Consider the following 19206-nt stretch of genomic DNA (forward strand, 5'->3'; position numbering starts at 1 on the left):
TTAGCGCGGACAACCCTATGCCTCATCCTATACTTCGCGCTCCGCGCCTGCAATTCGCAGAGTCTTACAGAACCTTTGACCAAAACTTGGGGTTTGAGTCCCAAAACCTGTTGTGGGGGGATTCCATGCCCAACAGGCCCCCAACATAATCATCGTGACTCGTCTCGAGTCACTTTGCTAGTGTAGTGATCTTGGCACGAAGCCCCTCCAACTGTTGCCGTACTTCGTGGAGGTCCGCGACACACTGTTACGCTGTTTGCTGGACCTGCTGCATGTGCTCTTCTGTTGCTTCTTCATGAGGCTCCGCTATCTATCTTAGTGGATATAGTCCTTGCATCTGCACAAGCTTGCCCTCAATCTCGACCGTAATGGTGAAGGCCTCATCAATCGAAGGCTGGACGCACGCTTTGAGAAGGGCCTCTTTCTGTCTTGCAGCATCCACCTACTCCTTCAATGCGCTTGCGTGCTGCATCATAGCCAGCCGTTGGGTGAGGATGACTATTTGCGCCCTTCCCCTCACATTGTCATACTGTTGCTGCAGTTCGCGCACCTCCGTTTCCAAGCACTATATGTTGGGGTCCTCATGCAAGGATGTGAGGACGTCGAACGCTTGGTCCAACATACTGGTGCAGTCCTGTAATACAATTGCGATAGGTGTATCATTTACATTAAATGTAATGGGTATATATTTGCCTAAGTGTAGATTAGTACATTCATAAAAATAAAAATTACTATTCACATTATCAACGCTAGTATTTTGTCTAAAGATGTGACAAGCAGTATCAGAGCGCTAAGGTTACAAAGCTGAGACCTCTGGAAAATAAATGAATGACAACATTTGTGATGTGCACAGAGAGAGAGAAAGAAAGAAAAGCAACCAGCATGAGGAGGACTAGAATTACACCCCACAGATCCGTGACAGGAACAAGACTGACATCTTTCAAGAAGCCAATCTTGAGGTATGGGTATAGTTGGGGGAATATCTGCGCAATACCAACACTGCTATCTTGGAAACTGTGCAAGAATTGATGGATGAGATGGCCCGTTATGGGCAGATAATGAAAGGCTAATGTAGGAGTAGGAAAAGATTATGAAGAGTCTATATGATAGATAGAATCAGCAACAATCAATTCCCAGTCCACAGCATGGGAACATGACTGGCGAACAAGAATTTCAAACTGATAATTTATAAATTGTTGGCTTGTATGGGCCTGACCCAGGTTCAGAGGTGATTTAGCCAAACAAATCCCAGTACTACTGGCCCTTTTGACAATAGTCTGCAGAGCACAGACTGAGGTCTCACCCGAAGTAGTATGAGAGGGTGCTAGAACCATGCTTCCGCACCCTGGGAATGTCTGATGAGCTTTTGGAGGTCTACGGTTTAGGCCTACGTGCACGTTGGTACGCGCGCTTGCTATGCCTTTGCCGCCTATGATGCTACCTTCGCGCAGCCCTATCTAGGGCGCAACCCGTATAATACCCAAGTTCTTCGTTGTTAATCCGTTATTACCTAATTACTTATCTTGTGTGTATAAGATTAATGATTATTACAACATATTTAGCAACCTTATCAGAGCGCACGATAAAATAAACCCATATAAATATAAAGATGACAATGTATAATAGATACACCAAAATAGGAATCAACTTCTCTTTATTAATCTTCGATCCAAATTACAGACTTGACATCGCCCTGCACACTTAGCTGCGGACTTTATTAGGCCTCTGCACACTCAGCTGCAGACTCTACTAGGCCTCTGCGCACTCAGTTGCAGAGCCTCTTCCTACCACTCCGATCCAATACACTTAGACTCTTCCTTTAAGCTCGAACCATTCTTATTCTTTTCTCCCACAATGATCACTATCCTTACACTTAGATCTTTGCTTTATTTATACATTCCCATGGTCTGCGGACCATGGGTAGGCCGACATGACTTTACATTTCGTTACAATATTTTAGCGCGGACAACCCTATGCCTCATCCTATACTTCGCGCTCTGCACCTGCAATTCGCAGAGTCTTACAGAACCTTTGACCAAAACTTGGGGTTTGAGCCCCAAAACCTGTTGTGGGGGGATTCCATGCCCAACAGGCCCCCAACATAATCATCGTGACTCGTCTCGAGTCACTTTGCTAGTGTAGTGATCTTGGCACAGAGCCCCTCCAACTGTTCCCGTACTTCGTGGAAGTCCGCGACACACTATTATGCTGTTTGCTGGACCTGCTGCATGCGCTCTTCTGTTGCTTCTTCATGAGGCTCCGCTATCTATCTTAGTGGATATAGTCCTTGCATCTGCACAAGCTTTCCCTCAATCTCGACCGTAATGGTGAAGGCCTCATCAATCCAAGGCTGGACGCACGCTTTGAGAAGGGCCTCTTTCTGTCTTGCAGCATCCACCTACTCCTTCAATGCGCTTGCTTGCTGCATCATAGCCAGCCGTTGGGTGAGGATGATTATTTGTGCCCTTCCCCTGACATTGTCATACTGTTGCTGCAGTTCGCGAACCTCCGTTTCCAAGCACTATATGTTGGGGTCCTCCTGCAAGGATGTGAGGACGTCGAACGCTTGGTCCAACATACTAGTGTAGTCCTGCACCACCCTTCCAATTTCTGCCAATCCTGTCTGAATCGCGCTAACGCGCTGTTCTTTAACTTCCGAAGGAGTGGAAGGTTGCACCTTCATCCGCAGCTCAGCAATATGGAGGTTCAACTCCAGTTGCACTCATGTTGTTTCCTCGTGCGCACTTCGAACTCCACTTGCCAGACAGTGGATCCGCATCTTGGTTGGTAGGTTTGCGGTGATGGATAATTCGGGAATGCGCCAGCACGCTTCATCCACTATTTGCATGATCTACCAATTCTGTGACACTAGCTCGTCACGCTGCAGGCTGAGTTGTTCGATGTTGATCTTTTACTTGCTCAATACTTGGATCGCACGGCCTTCCTAGGCACGTAGCTCTATTGTTTTGCCATCCTGCAACTGGTACAATGTGTCCCGCAGAAGGGCAGCCAAATTTAGGCCAAGTCCGTTGATTCTGCCCACCGCAGCTCTGTCCTCCTCGCTTTCCGTTGTTAGCGCTCCTTCCGGCAGCACTATGGTGTTGGCCATGTTTACGCGCAGCAGATGCTCCACTGTTGATATAGCTGCGGCGCCGTAGGCGGCTACTACTCCTTCCTGTTGGGGCCACACCTGAAGTTCCTGCAGCTGCACCCGTAGGACCCCCAACACATTCTGCTGCTTCGTCATAGCTTCCAGGAGCACTTCCCTGGTGACCTCGCGAACTGTGTCACCGATGTCAATGTAATTGGTTCAATGTCCATTTTGGAAGCCTTGGCCTTCTTTAGAGGGCATGATATTTTCATACCACGCGACGGTTTCAGCTATGTAGATGTTGTGCTCAGGTCCGTGCCTTTTCCTGTGTCCTCTCCTCCTTATCCTGTGGTCAAGTTCAGGCCCCTTCGTCCTGCGTCGTGGTGGCCCCTGTTGTATGTGCTGTTGTTGCTTTTTCGGTGGCCTTTGCCTGTTCTACGGCTACCTTCGCTGCCTCGCGGGCAACCCTTACCTCTGCGACCAACTATTCATTGCATTTTTGCTGGGTCAGCTCGGTGATGCGCAATTTGGTTGCATCCTTCTACTTTTGTGCTGTTGTTCTATCCTACTCCGCCAGATCCGGGGCATGCCACTCGGGAGGCCATGATTCGAGCACGGAGAAGATGGCATCATCAATTGCGATGAAAGGAAGCTTGGTCTAGGTCTGCACCAGATCCTTACGTGCCTGGATATACACATTATGCATATCTGCCTTGAAGTCTGCAAAGCTCTGCAGACTGTTGTACACTGTGGGGGATAAGCGCGGCCTCCTTTTAATCCACATCTAGACGCTTGCCTCCATGAGCACCAAGAAGATTTTAGTCTCGCAGATCCACATGGTGTCCTTCATAGCCCAAAGCGACGCATATTTTACAGCCTCTAGCAAGTCCTGCTCAATATGAGGGAACTGACTATCCTCAGGTAGTTCCCCTGTCACCAATAAAATAAACAAGAGAAACCATGTGTAGTGGAAGGTATTGCCCTACTCTGGAGCTTCCTTGCAGTTCATTAGGAATTCTTCATAGAGGAACTCAGCCCAATTGAATTGGACCCCCTGCGTGCATTGTTCTGCCAGCGCAATTACCGGCGTTGGTATCTCATCTGTGCGGCATTTTCTCATCACCTTCTCGGCCAAGGGTTGGGTGGCTACGCGAACCCCTTTATCTTTAATGCTACTGATTGTGTATCCCCTCTTCTTCTTTTTCAATTTGTACTTCTTTTTCATGGCTTGTGTGAGCACCAAATATCTACTTTTGTCGGCTATCTCTGCGGGGTCCTTTCCCTTACAAGGAAGTCAGGAAATCCTATGTATAAGCTCTGCCGTGATGGGAATAGGCTTCTCCAGCCATAAGTACCCATCGTGCACTAGGCAAAGTAGTTTCCTAATGACGAAGATTGTGATAGGTGCGCGGTGAAAGTTCATAATCCATAGTAGGTGGAGTAGTCCAACCTTCTCCACACCGCGCAACCATTTCTGCGGCTCTAGCATTGTAACTAACCCCTCCTTACTCTGTTTCATGAGGTTCTTAGTCTTTAAATGTGGGAACTTCTTGCTGTCCGCGAGGTCCCAGTCTTTAAATTTCACTGTAGGCACACAGCCTAGGGTTGAGCCCTTAAACAGAATTCCATCTGGGAGGAGCGGGGTTTGGAGTGTGCTCTTAGCGGCATCCAAATCCTTGGGTACCTTAGCTTTCCCTTTCTGCGGAGGAACGTACTCGGGCAATTTTGCGGCAACGCACACCAACTGGATGTCTTCTTCCATTTCTTAATCCACCTCTATCTCGTCTACGAGAGCCTGTAGGTCCTCCTCCTCATCATCTGTCTTAATGGTGACAACTTTGCCCTTTTCTTCCATGGAAAGTTTACCAAACTGTGGATTTTGTGGGGACAAGCGGACTGGTCCCGATGCTTGTTTATACTTCTTGGGCCTTGGCGTACAAGGTTATTTCGAAATTTCTGGTGCATCCCCAACCTGCACTGTATATGGGCTTGACCTAGGTTCAAAAGAATTATTTAGCCAAACAAATCCCGTAGCTACCGTCCCTTTCGGCAACAGCCCGCGAAGCGCGGACTGAGGTCTCACCCGAGGTAGCAGGGGAGGGTGTTGGAACCAGGTTTCTGCACCCTGGGGATGCCTTGGATGTGGTTTGGGGCTCGTGTGCTATTCTGCAGCCTCGCGCTACGCTAGATCCGTGTAGATTGGAATACCCAAAATTTCGGGCTTCGCACCCCATACTCGTTCCGCGGGGCTTGCGTTACCCAAGAGTCCCCCAACACAATCATCGTGACTCATCCCGATTCACTTAGCTGGTGCGTCCATCTTTGCGCGAAGGTCATTTAACAATTTCTGAGCCATGTGTGTCTCTTCAACAAATTCTGCAGCGATCCGTTGTACCAGTGCCACTAGGGTCGCTGATGTATATATGTCTAATGGGTTCGCTTGCTCAAAATCATAGACTACCTGCATTTGTTCTATCTTGCCCTCCATCATTGTAGAAACGGTAAACGCTTCATCAATCCATGGCTAAATGTGGTCTTTAAGTTCTACCTCCTTTTTTCGTGCAACGTCCATTTGGGCCTTGAGAGCCTGAGCTTCCCTCATCTTAGCTAGTTGTTGCGTGATAGTGACCATTTGTGCCTCTCGGTGAGCTATGTCATAGGCCTACTGCAACCTGTGTACCTCAACTTCGATGCGCTGAATGACGGGGTCCTCCTGTAGAGATGTAAGTAGGCCAATAGACTGATCCAAAAGTCTTAATATTCTCGGACCGTGCTTCGCATGGTTTCCATGCCTTCTTGAATTTCCGCGCGAAGGTGTTCATCATCAGGCCGGGGTTGCTGTGCCTAGAGCCGAAGCTCTGCAATCTGTAGGGAAAGCTCTCCTTGTGCTTTTGCGGCCTCTTCCTGGACCATGCGGACTTCTGCGGCCATGTGTTGAACCTTGGTCAGAGTTGGAAGATCCTCAGGGATAGCTACCCTCAGAACTGTGTGGCATGCTTCTATGATGGCTTGTTCGACATTCCTGTAATGTTCAACCCAAACAATGTGTTGAAGATTGACATGTTCGATCTCAGCTTTCTGCTCTCGTAAAGTGTGGAGGGTGCGACCTTCCCTAGTGTGGAGTTCACTAGTGAGCCCCTCCTGCAATTGAAAAAGTATGCTACTAGGCAGAGCAACCAGATCTAAATCCCAACTACCCTCATCGCCGAGTTGTGTAACAACAGTGGCTGGCAATGTTACAGTGTTTGGTACGGGCACGCCCATCAGTGGCTCAGTCATACCTATTTTGTTGGCGAGGTAAACCTTGCCCAAAGATTGTGCCTGCAATGTTTCCAACTGCTTCCGGATTTCCCCCAACACAGTTGTTTGTTCCGTAAGTAGAGCAGGAAATGCAGGGCTTGCTGTTAATTCATTCTCCACCCCTGTTATTACTTTGGACTTTTTCCTGATACTTGGTGGGTCCTCCCACCGCGACCGTTTGACTTGTTCTCTAGGAGCCTGAGTGTCTGTCTCCTGTGCTGGTTCCCATTCCTACACTACCAAAGTCTCTTCGACTGGTGGGTTTTGGGAAACCACTTGTTGCGAAGCGAGCTATTATTCCTGTTGTGCTTTTTCTACCAGGTGCTGGAACCACTGCTATTGTTCCTTCTCCTGTTGTTTGGCAGCGAGTTGGTCTAGGATGGCCTTGTCTGGAGCGTGCCATGCGAGAGGCCGTTTTGCCAAAACCCCATAGATTACTTCATTCGTTGCGTGGTCCAAGATTGGTTCAGGTTCTTTCACGTGCGGATGTACACATGATGCATGTCAGCTTTAAACTCGACCATGCTTTGGAGATTATTGTAGATTGTGGGAGACATACGCAGTCGGCGAGCAATCTAGCTCTGTATTTGTTCTGCCATGGAGGTCCAAAATGCTCAAGTTGCAGAAACCCTTTTCACGTCCCTTGTGCATAGCGCCACAAACCGTACGGCCTCAGGTAGGTCATCTGTAATGGTAGGGAACTGGCTATCCACTGGCAGCGCACTTGTTACCAAAAATATTGACAGAAGCAACCAAGCATAATGAAATGTCTTACCTTTGTTCTGTGCTTCTCGACAGTTGGTGAAGAACTCTGTGCATAAGAACTGTGCCCAATTAAACTGCACCCCCTGGGTGCACTACCCGGCCAGTGCAATGATAGACGTAGGTACCTCATCTGCATGACACTTCCTCATGAGTTTTCCCCCAAGGAGTTGTGTAGCCACTCGGACAGCCTGGTCGTTGATGCTAGCTATGACATATCTGCGCTTTCCTTTCGCCAGCTTGTACCGCATCTTCATTGTTTCGGCGAGGCTGACCTTGCTGCTAGTTCCTATGGCATTAGCGGGGTCATCTCCTTGCAGTGGTAGGTGCGTTATGCGGTGGATTAAGTCAGCTGTGATTGGAATCGGCTCTTCCAACCATAAGAATCCATCATGTACAAGATAGAGAAGTTGTCAGATCACAAAGGCCGTAATAGTTGTGTGGTGGTAGTGAGGTAGCCATCAAAGGTTGAGGATCCCGGCCCTCTCTATACCCAGCAGCCACACCCATGGTAACAATTTGTTTGTGGCCAATTCAGGGAACTTCTCACTGTCGGCCAGATCCCAATCTTCAAATTTGAGGGTCGGAACGCATCCCCATGGTGAGCCTTCAACCTTTATATCATCTGGAAGAAGTGGGGTCTGAAGTTCAACTTTCGCTCTGTCTAAGTCCTTTGGTATCTTTGTTGACCCTGTCCATGGAGACAGATATGGGGGAAATGATGAAATTTGGAATGCATCTACTTTGTCCTCATCGATCTGGTCAAGGAGCTCCTGAAGAGCCTCGTCCTCTTCCTTGTTGTTTGTCGAAACGACTTTGCCCTTATCGGCTGCAACTTTCTTGGTGAGACGTCGTGAGGCTCAGACTGTGTGGGTCTTCTACTTCGTCTTATGCCTTAGTGGTGTTCATGGGGATTTTGGAACCTCCTATTCTCAGCTCGCGCCTGCTAACTCTGCCTGATTCAACTGCATTTCTTCAGCGAATCATGCTCTGGTTCTAGCCATAGGACGCATGGGTTGATTTGTGGTCGGATGTATACTGATTGATCCTGGTATATAGGGCCAATGTGTCCGTATACTCCTGCAGTCATAAATTAAGACTGTCACTTTGAACAACGTCATTCCGTTGTGTTTCAGTATCATACCAACGTTCCCTTGAGTGATCTTAATGAATTCACCTCATAACTTTCGTCTTAATGATTCACCGCCTACTCCTTCCTATCGTACCCTACCGTCTCTGTTATGGAAAGGAGTGCTAATGGTTATCTTTCGACTGGGCTGCGCGGTAGCGCAACCCATGACTCGCAGTTGTGATTGAGCAGACAGGGTAATGTAGGCAGAACTCGGTACGCTAGATCGGCTCCCTGCAGACTTGTTTATAGTCCCGCGCCCTCTTTCAGCTGCTTGGGGTGCTGAGACTGTGACCTTAACGACTAGTCAGGTGTCCACACCGTCGGTGCAAATCTGTACTATCCCTACTTCCTTGTGCTGCGAGCATCATCCAAGTGCTTGGTTAGCTAGGGTTTTGTGCCACGGATGTGTGTGTTGTCTTGATAGCTTGGTCCCCTCTGGGTTAGTTCTAGCAATATTCCGCGAGGGTCTGAGTCCCCTTAGGTGAAAAAGGGATGAGCTTTTGTAAGCATTGCGGCATGATATTATCCTGAATTTAGTCCTTTCTACCATGCTTCGACCTCCGGATCGTATCTTAAGAGTGTTGTTAGCACGGGGCCAATAGCTACCTGACTTCTTCTGGTTTTTCTTCCATTGCCTAATGCAGAGCCATCTAGGTTGCATTACCCGCAGCTTCCAAGAAAGTTGTGTTAATGCAGTGCCACGATGTATGCCATCCCTTGGGTTTTCGTGGATCTTGTGGGTAGTTTATGGTGCTTCATGTTGCTCTCTTCGGCTGTTTAGCTATCAGTATTAACGTGTGTTCGTGACCTCCACGCTTTAGTTTATGGTTAGCCACGCCTACCTCTTTTGTCGATGTCCGAGCTTTTCAGGATGCGAATACCTTCGGAACATCGGATTTTGATTTCATCGAGACCACTGGTTCTCTGGCGACTTTTGCGAACGATGTGACAACTCCTACTGCCACCATTCTATTACAATTCAATGTGGTTACTTCGTGTAGTCGATTTTGCCATCGTTCAACCTCTTCATCTGAATCTGATGTGCAAGAGCTATCGCAGTCCCATGAGAGTCATCCATCCATAGTTGGGTTCACTCGGTCCTCATTTCGCACAGTGAGCTGGTAGATGCAGTCTAGTTCCCTGTCACTATCATCATCGCGCACTGGTTCAGTATAGCAGGCACCTTTAGCTGGATCCAAAGGAATGACTACTCGGAGTGCATTATTTTCGAAGATTATTTTCTGCTTTTTGAGGTTGATGATTCCATTCATGTCTATTTCCCAGTCTATTCCTAGTAGTGCCGGATAGGGGTTACTGTCATCCATGATTTCTATGACTTCAAAATCAGCATGCATGTGGGCACCGTTGATATCTACGACAACCCCTTGCAATCTTCCCATCAGCAGGATCTTTTGTTGGTTTGCCAATCGCAATTGGATCAGGGACCATTGCAGTGTAGGCCTACCCATGCGTTCCCAGGTCTGTTTCGGTAGGACATTCACGTCGAAACCCAGATCTAAGATGACCTGGTCCATCTTGTAATCGCCAATTTGGGCAATCAGCCGCATCTCCTGTCCAGTGCGTAAGACGTGTTTGCCCAATTTCCAGATTATGTGTGGTTCGTCTGCCCCTGCACATCTAGCTATTAATTCTTGTAACCCTTTCACCATGTTGGCATCCTATAGGATCTTTATGCAGGTTTCTAAAAAGGAAGTAGCCAAGGCATTATCCTATTGTAGGTCCGGTTGCTCCTTACTACCCGAAGTCGACGCTTTTGCAAAAATTTTCTTAGCCTCCAAAAAGGTTTCCTTTGCTTGTGCCAAATCAAATTCTGGTTGTTTTGTAGGAGCCTTATGAACCCACATATCCTCTTCCGACTTCTTCCCTTATCTTCCCTGGTAGTTGCACCGCTTCTGAGCATCATGTTTATGTTGGGGCCTTCCATGCGGGGTTCAGCCTTCATCATCTGGACGTTCTGAGCAGGACTAGCTGGGAGCACTCCTTTCTCCCTTAATTGCGTGAGCAACGTGGGGCAATTAACTGCATTGTGATCAAATTGGTAGCATGACAGACAACAGGCTCTAGTAGGATTCATACAATCCCTCGCGTAATGTCCCTGTCCACCACAATTATAACAGATCAACTATCCACGGCCCCATTCGGGCCCCCATCCTCCACGCCCTTGTCCATGTATCGGGAATCCCCTCACACAAATGGTGAAGCCGGGTCCTGTCCGTGCATCTCTATTTGCATCCTATACATTGGGGGTCGATCCATCAACATGCAACAATCTCTTTCCTTGTGACCCATTGTTCTGCAAAAGTTACAAAATAAGTGTTGAGGAGGTTGTCGTACTTTTGGCAATAGGTAGCAGCTGTCCGTCGCATGCTTTCCCCCTACCTGGAAAATCGCGCACCATAGTGGGGAAATCACACTTGGTCCCATCTGTACCTCTGGTCGCAAGGTTGTTGGCCCCCCTATTACCACAAAATTCACTGCAACCGGACAGTGATCCCTATCGTGTCCTTGGCTTCTACATGCCCTACACCATACTTTTTCCCGAATGTTTGGGCACGATGCCTAGTCTTGTTTTAACTTTTGTATTTCCAAACACAAATTTTGGACCTGCACCTGGATTTGTTAAACTCCCAACCCTAGGTCCTGTACCGAGGTTTCGTGCAGCCGCATTGCTGCCTCCAGCACTTCTGCTTGGGTTGAGATCTTCTGCTGTGACAAAGCCAATTTCAGATATGGCGTTAGTGATGTGATGAACCAAGCACAGTGTTGTGCATCTGTTAGGGTCATGTTGGCCTTGTGAATAGTGCTTTTTAACCTTTGATCCAGATCCCACGGGATCTCACCAAGCATCATTGTGATCTCTTTGAATCCCACGACTGACTGTGATTCTGATTTTGGCCACTGAACTCCTTTTTTAATTCCACGTGGATGTCCGCTATCCCCGCCATTGGGTTGATGCCTGAATACTTCATATACCATGTTAGCGCTCGGTCCTACAGTGTGCTGACTAAGACAACTTTCTTGATATTCTCATCCGTGATCTAATGTGCGTTCCATGTTGAATTCAATACAAACCAAAACTTTTCTGAATCTTAACTTCCTACTCCCTTGAATATTGGTAATTGGATGGCGCTCGCCATTACTACTGTCCTGATCCTTCATCTTTCTTTCCTCTAGTGTCCCTGCCATTCACACCAGACACCCCTTAGGCAGATCCCGGTACTAGCAACGGAACCATTTGTTGGCTTATATGGGCTTGACCTAGGTTCGGAAGAATTATTTAGCCAAAAAAATCCCGCAGCTACCGGCCCTTTCGGAAACAGCCCACAAAGCGCAGACTGAGGTCTCACACAAGGTAGCAGGGGAGGGTGTTGGAACTAGGTTTCCGCACCCTGGGGATGTCTTGGATGTGGTTTGGGGCTCACACGTTGTTCTGCAGCCTCGCGCTATGCTAGATCCGCGCAGATCGGAATACCCTTATCACGCTTATTATAGATTGAATCACTTATTACTGGTTTGATCTAGTTAAAATGGTCTTTAAGAAAACATTTATTACTTTTGGTTACTTTGCGCATCAAGATTAATCCAGTTCACCAGTATTCAACCGTAGCAAATGTAAAATCATAATAGTTCATTTATCATAAAAGAGTAAAATCGCACAGAATTCAGAAGAAACTTATCTTTATTATAAATCTTCAACAATACATCCAGATCCACCCTACGCACTTAGCTACAGGGGTCTGCGCACATAGCTATGGACTTTCCAAGCCTTTGTGCACACAGCTGCAGAGACTCTACCTTCTACCCTACTCCCTCGACTCGGACTTATAGATGCTTTCAAGCTATTGCCTTTAAGGACCCATTACATTCCATCTTCAAAAGAACTGCTTTTCCCTCATAGAGCCATGCTCTATTTATACTCTCCCTTGGCCCTGGATCCCTCCGCAGGCCGACTCTATTACTATTTCTTTACATTATTTTTGGCGGACTACCCTTTGACTCAACCTACTATAGTTTGCGCTCCGCGCTTTTCGCAGAGTCTTTTACCCTAATATTACCCAAAATTCCGGGCTTCGCACCCCATACTTGTTCCGCAGGGCTTGCGCTACCCAACAATGGAGTAGTCCGACCTTCTCCACACTGTGTAGCCATTTCTGTGGCTCTAGTATTGTAACTGACCCCTCCTTGCTCTATTTAATAAGGTTCTTAGTCTTTAAATGTGGGAACTTCTCGCTGTCTATGAGGTCTCAGTCTTCAAATTTCATTGTAGGCACACGGCCCAGGGCTAAGCCCTCAAACAGAATTCCATTTGGGAGGAGCGGGGTTTGGAGTGCGCGCTTAGCGACATCCAAATCCTTGGGTACCTTAGCTTTCCCTTTCCGCGGAGGAACTTACTTGGGCAATTTTGCGACAGCACGAACTGGATGGATGTCTTCTTCCATTTCTTGATCCACCTTTATCTCATCTACGAGAGCCTGTAGGTTCTCCTCCTCATCATGTGTCTCAATGGTGACAACCTTGCCCTTTTCTTCCATGGAAAGTTTACCAAACCGCAGCTTTTGCGAGGACATGCGGATTAGTCCTGATGCCTGTTTATCCTTCTTGGGCCTCGGTGTCCGAAGTGATTTCGGAATTTCCACCGCATCCCCAACCTACACCGTAGGATTCTTTGTGGCTTCCTCGATGGTACTCTCTGCAAAACCCACACCTCTCCTGGTAGTTGTCATCTTGTTCGAACTCCCCCTTATCGCATAGCTGCCACATAGACTATTTTATAGTCCTATGCTCTCTTTCAACTGCTCAGAGAACTGAGACTGTGCTCCCTACGGCTAGTCAGGTGGTCGCACCACCTGTGCGAGACTTCAATTCACCTTCCAGTCTAGTCTGTGGACACTCCTCAATTACCCTCGCGACAATCAGTGCCGTGCATTCTACCTTATGTGGTGCGCTCCCTTGGTTACTATAGTTGGTAAGGTGCAGTCGCAGCCATGGTAGCAGAGTCATAAATTCTCGGCGACAATCTTCTAATGTAGTGGTATGGCTATCCGTATCTTGCCTTGTCATCCTTGGTTTATCGACGAGACATGCTTGCGTGATCTCGTTTTCCATTTTTTTGATCTCAGTGTCCATCAACATGCTTTTCTTCCTCAATTGTACCTGATCCTCTTCAATTTCGCGAAGTCTAAGGTTCCCTCATCGAATGGCTTCCTGAATCCATATATGTTCATCCTTGCGTAGTTGTGTGATTCCTTTGTCCTGGTCTTCGCGTATTTTTACAACAGTGGTATCTATTACATGTGGATTCCTTTCTTCCAAAATTATGGTTTCAACTCTGTTCTGCATCTTTGGAATCATCTTCGCGCTCATGGTTTTACACATGGACCTATAGGCCCATCGAACCATTGGCACGCATAGGTCCTCATCATTTCGTCTCGCTTGGTGAACCTTGTTTAGAACTCCATACATGCTATTGAATTCTTCCACGTGGAAAATTTGTAGTGTGCGTCGCCTTTCCTACTGCTGTGATTTTCTCTAACTTTCTATTTTGGGGTTTGGGTGCACTTGTGCGGGCTGTAAATCATATGTTTGTACCCATCGAGAAAGGTGGGCGTGCAAGTTCTTCCACCCCTGCTGACAGACTTTCATTCGAAGCTGGGGTTTTCCAAAACGTAGGCACATCATCCTTCAATTTTCCCAGAAATTCATCCACCGCTGACAATCCATCATATGTCGGCAGCTCCCTTGCCTCTGTAGTCACGCAACGTAGTGACCTAATCATCATGTTGCAATTAAGCGCTGTTACATCATGCAGTCGATTCTGCCACTGCTCTACTTCTTCGTCTAAATCCGAAGTGCAGGAGCTTTCCCGCTCCCACGAGATTCTCCCATCTGCAGTCGGATTCACCCAATCCTAGTCTCACGCAGTTATCTTGTAAATACAATCAAGATCGTCATCACTATCATCGTCGCACATTGTGATGAGCCTCATAAATAGGTAATTATATGGGCTCATTTTACCTCCTAACCTAGTTAAATCAACCATTCTCTTAGCTTATTGCATGATTTTTTGATTATATTTATGCTTATAGAGTGAGTTGAGTTAGTTATGATGCCATGATGTCTAGTATGTGTTTAATGCAAATTATTGATGATTTTTGTGGTCAAAGTCAAGGATCCAGTGGACAAATGGCAGAAATAACTTGAAGTGGACAAAGGAGAGGACTTATAGGAGGGAATCCCCCTCATTTATTACTCCTCACTTCGAATTTCCCTTCATTCAGCTCGAAGTACAAGAAGCCAAGTCATGCATTAGCAGGCAGCCAAGCAAAGTGGAGGATAATTGATGTTTATCTTGAGTTTTGGGAGCCAAGCCTCCCTGATTTTGAGGAAGTTGTTGGGAGCTTCATTTGTATAAATAGAGTGGCCTAGGGCCTCACTACGGGGTTGGTTGATTTTTTGTTGAATTTTTGCTGCAGCATTGCTTATGTAAACTCTGCTCAACTTCCAGTTTATTATCTTGTGACAGTTCATGTAATCTTGTTATTGTTTTGAGAATAAATATGGAATCCTTTTTGAGCTAGCACTGAGTTACCTCAGAGGGCTGAAACTCTTGGGTTGGGGCACAATCCAAGCTACTAAGCTCCTCTTTACTTGTATTTTATGTTTCATTTCAGTTTGTAGATTAGGTTGTTGTTAGATGTATTTCTTTTATGGTTAATAATAGGTTGTTTTTGATGATTCAGTAGTTTTCTTCCATTTGTGCTTCTATAGCAAGTTAAACAGTGATAAAGAAAAGATCCAAAAGGCTAGTAGCAGTGCCTTGGCCTCTCTTCCTCCCTTTGGGACAATGATTTGAGGCAAAGACCCTCTTGCTGCCCCAAAAACACAAATTTTCCTCATTCATAGGACTTCTAGTGTTTACAACTTTCTAGTTGGTTCATAATCTAGTTTGCTTTGCTTCAGAACTTCTTCATCATGCTCATTTCCTTATTTGCAACAGTCTTCTTTCATGCTTTCCTTTTATGCAATGGTTATCAACATTTCCTTTCATAGATCATAGTTTACTTTGATGCAAAAACTCTGTTTTTTAGATGCACTTATTTCCTTGCTTGCTTAATCTCATTGGTTGACTGTCAATTGTTTATGCAGCAGATATATTCTAGTAGTAGTCCAGCCTATCAGCCATTCCACCCTCCATCTGATCCATGCCCTACAGGTCACCCAAGTCTCCCCTCAATTCTGCCTTAGTTTCCTGCATTTTCCATAGACTTTCCTCTCTCTCCTTGAGCAAATCCAATCATCTTTCTCTCTCCTAATGATTCTTGGTAGACCCTAGGTGCACTAACACTTCATTCCAACCTTCCTATACCTTCTCCACCTACTCTCCCACCTTCAAAATAGTGAAAACTACTCTCGGCCTCCTCCTGTAGGCCTCCTGTAGAACGTTGTTTTTCATCATGTAGATTTCCTGTGTCCTCCTATAGATTTTCCTATAGGCTTTCTTTTGAAGGCCGAGTTTGGGAAAAGCCTCCAGAAGGCCACTTGAGACCTCCTAAGATCCATCCACATCATTCTACATCCTCTCACATCCCAAAACCGCCCTCCATCGCCACCTATTCACTGCCACATTCACAAACAAATAAATTACATGCATGTCAAATTCACCTAAAAATACATAAAAATCCAAAAAGATGTTTTTTGCTCATTTACTTCCACAAATCACTTAATTAGATGTTGTTTACTTCCTTGAGTAGGTAATGGAATTCTTTTCATGATTTTCATAGTGCTTTCTGCAAAAGTAGGATTAGTGGTTAACTAGGATTTCCTTGGATTGCTTTACATTTCAATGTTCCTTTCTGCAAGTAGAATAGTATGAGTAGAGTAATCTCTCTTTTTCCTTTCATCACATCTAGAGCTTCTTCTGGAATACATAGAAGTTGGCTTGAGCTCCTAGTGATCTTGCGCCAATTGACCAAGTGACAACTTGCAGTAAGAACTAGTACTTGTGCATATAACACCGTCGCTTCCAAGTTTGTTACGAACTACCGAGTTGATAAAAGTAAAGTAGGAAGTCCAGGAGTTGCAACATTATTGCTGCAATATTGGTGCTCACCACTTTTTGGTGTCGTTTCCAGGGAAGCGTCAGAGTATTCTGTGATTACTTCTTTCTTCTATTTCCTATTGCAACATTCTGCTAATAGTTTATTTCAACAAAAGTAGAATAGTCATTTCCTTGCTTTCAGTTTTGCATTTCCTTGCTTTCCTCTTCAATTCTATGATTTCCATTTCAGCAAAAGTAGATTAGTCATTTCCTTTCTTTTAGTTCTGCATTTCTTTTGCTTCCCTCTTCAGTTCTGCAATTTCATTTCAGCAAGTTCATTTCAGTTAGTTGCAATTTGTTTGTTCAATCAATTTCAGTTTTGCAGGTACTATCAGTGTGGGGAAAAAGAAACACAAACCAACCAAAAAGATTTCCTTTCATGCCTCGTAGGAATAGAGATAATTCAGGTAAATTTTTGCCAACACCCCCACTGCTTCACACAAGCAACCTTCTTCGGTGGCTGTGATCAAGAAGAACCCTTAGGTAAATAGGCCGACATATTTGAAGAACCTATAGGGGAAGAAGAAGAAGAAAACATTCCTTTAAATCCAATGGCTAAACACAAAAATGCTAGGGGGAATGGAGAAAGAATAGAGGGTACCTTTCCCATTCAGGAGACCAATGGGAACACCAAAATGAAGAATATAAGCCCTTCCACTCTACCTCATTTCCATGGCCTGACTACAGAAGATCCTGACACCTTCTTGTTTGAGTTTGTTGTTATCTGTCGAACCTATGACTATGCAGAAGATGAGAAAAAGTTGAAACTGTTCCCTTCTACTCTCAAGGATGCAGCATTGCACCGGTTCATGGGATTACCTGGAAATAGTATTACAACTTGGGCTCAGATGCAGCAAGCCTTTAACAACAAGTATCGAGACTATTGTAGGTCAAAAGATACTAAAGAAGAATTTTTTCGAATGACTATAGGAAGTGATGAGTCCCCGGAAGACTATGAGGAGAGGTTCCAGCTCAGTTACGAAAGGGTCGGGTGTACACTTGACCCTGAGTCTCTGAAGATGGTTCTACTCAGGGGAATTTGGGAAGATCTTTTAGACACCCTCCATCTACTGGTCAGGGGAGACATCTACCAACTATCATATGAAGACATAAAGATTGTTTTTAGAAACCATTCTAGAGCAACCATAAAGAAAGGTAGGGGGAGTCAACCCATAGCCAGTACCTCTTCCTCTCACTCATCCATCAAAGGAGAAATTGGAAACATGTTGGAGGACTTCAAGAGTGAGATGTTGCAGACTCTTGCGATGCAAGTGGATACCTTGCATATCAAAAGGAAACAAGAGGAAGCAGAGAGGGCCTTGGCCATCTTTTTCCCTAGATGCACTAGGAGGCATCCTAGGAACGAATGCCCATTGAACTCTATAGAGGTTTGTTTAGTATGTGAAGAAAATAATTCCACAGATAAGTGCCCTTCCTTACCCAGACTTAAAGCTGTATATCAAGGGGCTGAGGGAGTCACTGAACAACTCTATCACATAAACCAAAGAAGGCTGCATGGACCTAGACCATACTAGCAGGGGATGCAAGTGACATCCCAAGCATACTACCACTCCAACCAAGTCACTTCCATACCTTCTTTGGGTCCCCCTGCTCATCCTTCCTGGTCCACGCCTCCTCCTTAGTCCTTCTCATCTCAATATCATGCCCAACCAGTCAACCATTCATTGCATTCCTATGCTCAGCCACCACCTTAATGGAATGCACCTCACCAGGGGTGGAGGCCCCAATACAACTCTCTTCCCACTCTTTTGCCTCCACCACCTGCCCAAACACAACCATTACCTCTGCTCCTCGAAAACAACCTCAAATGCCTACATAGCCGAATCCGAACCCGAACAAAAGACAGGCTCAACAAGTGTATAGTGGGGAACCATCATGCCCAACTTATGCTGTGGAGATTCAGGAAATTAACTTGCGATCTGGGAAAGTTCTCCCAGATAGTCAACCTCCACCTAGGGAGGTTGAGGAAGATAAAGAGGAAAGTAAACCTAAAGCAATTCCACCCTTTCCTAAAAGACTATCCGTGACAGTCCAGCCTACCCCATAAGAAATTGAACTCCTAGGGGAATTGAAACATCTATGTGTAAAGATACCACTTCTCCAAGCCATAAAGGATGTGCCTATCTACAATAGGTTGATTAAAGATAAGTTCTTTAGGCATCCAGGAAGGCACAAGAGAGATGCCCCAACCATCAATGTCATAGGGCAACTGTCCGACCTGATGTTGGGGCGGGTAATCTGTCCAAAATATCTAGACCCTGGAAGCCAAGTAATTGATGTCCACATCAATGGCACCATGATTCCACATACTTTGATTGATCAGGGGGCTGCCATTAATGTGATGATAAAGGCACAATGCTCAAACTCAACCTTTAGGGCTCCTTGAGGAAGACCACAATCATGCTACAGTTAGCAGACCACTCCACCGTGACCCCTGAGGGGATTGTGGAAGATGTGATGTTCTCCATTGATTCTTGGGAGTACCTTGCTGATTTCTTAGTTCTCCAGCCTAAGGCAAAGCTCACTAGGTATCCTCTCATTTTGGGAAGACCCTGGTTGGCTACCGCCGATGCCTACATCAGTTGTCGAGCTGGGAACATGACCATAAAGAACGGGCATATGTCTAAGTAGTTAATCCTATATCCTCCTGCCCAAACTTCATTAAAACTTGATCTACCTCTCTGGTTGGAGGAGGAAGATGAGGATGAAGTTTATTCTACACCGCTTTGTAAATTAGAAATCACCATGGGAGGAAAAAAACAAGATGAGGATGATATGATT

Source organism: Pinus tabuliformis, chromosome 7 (assembly GCF_031772625.1).
Source record: "Pinus tabuliformis cultivar Carrire ecotype Pingquan chromosome 7, CPIR1, whole genome shotgun sequence".
In the NCBI taxonomy this organism is placed as follows: domain Eukaryota; kingdom Viridiplantae; phylum Streptophyta; class Pinopsida; order Pinales; family Pinaceae; genus Pinus; species Pinus tabuliformis.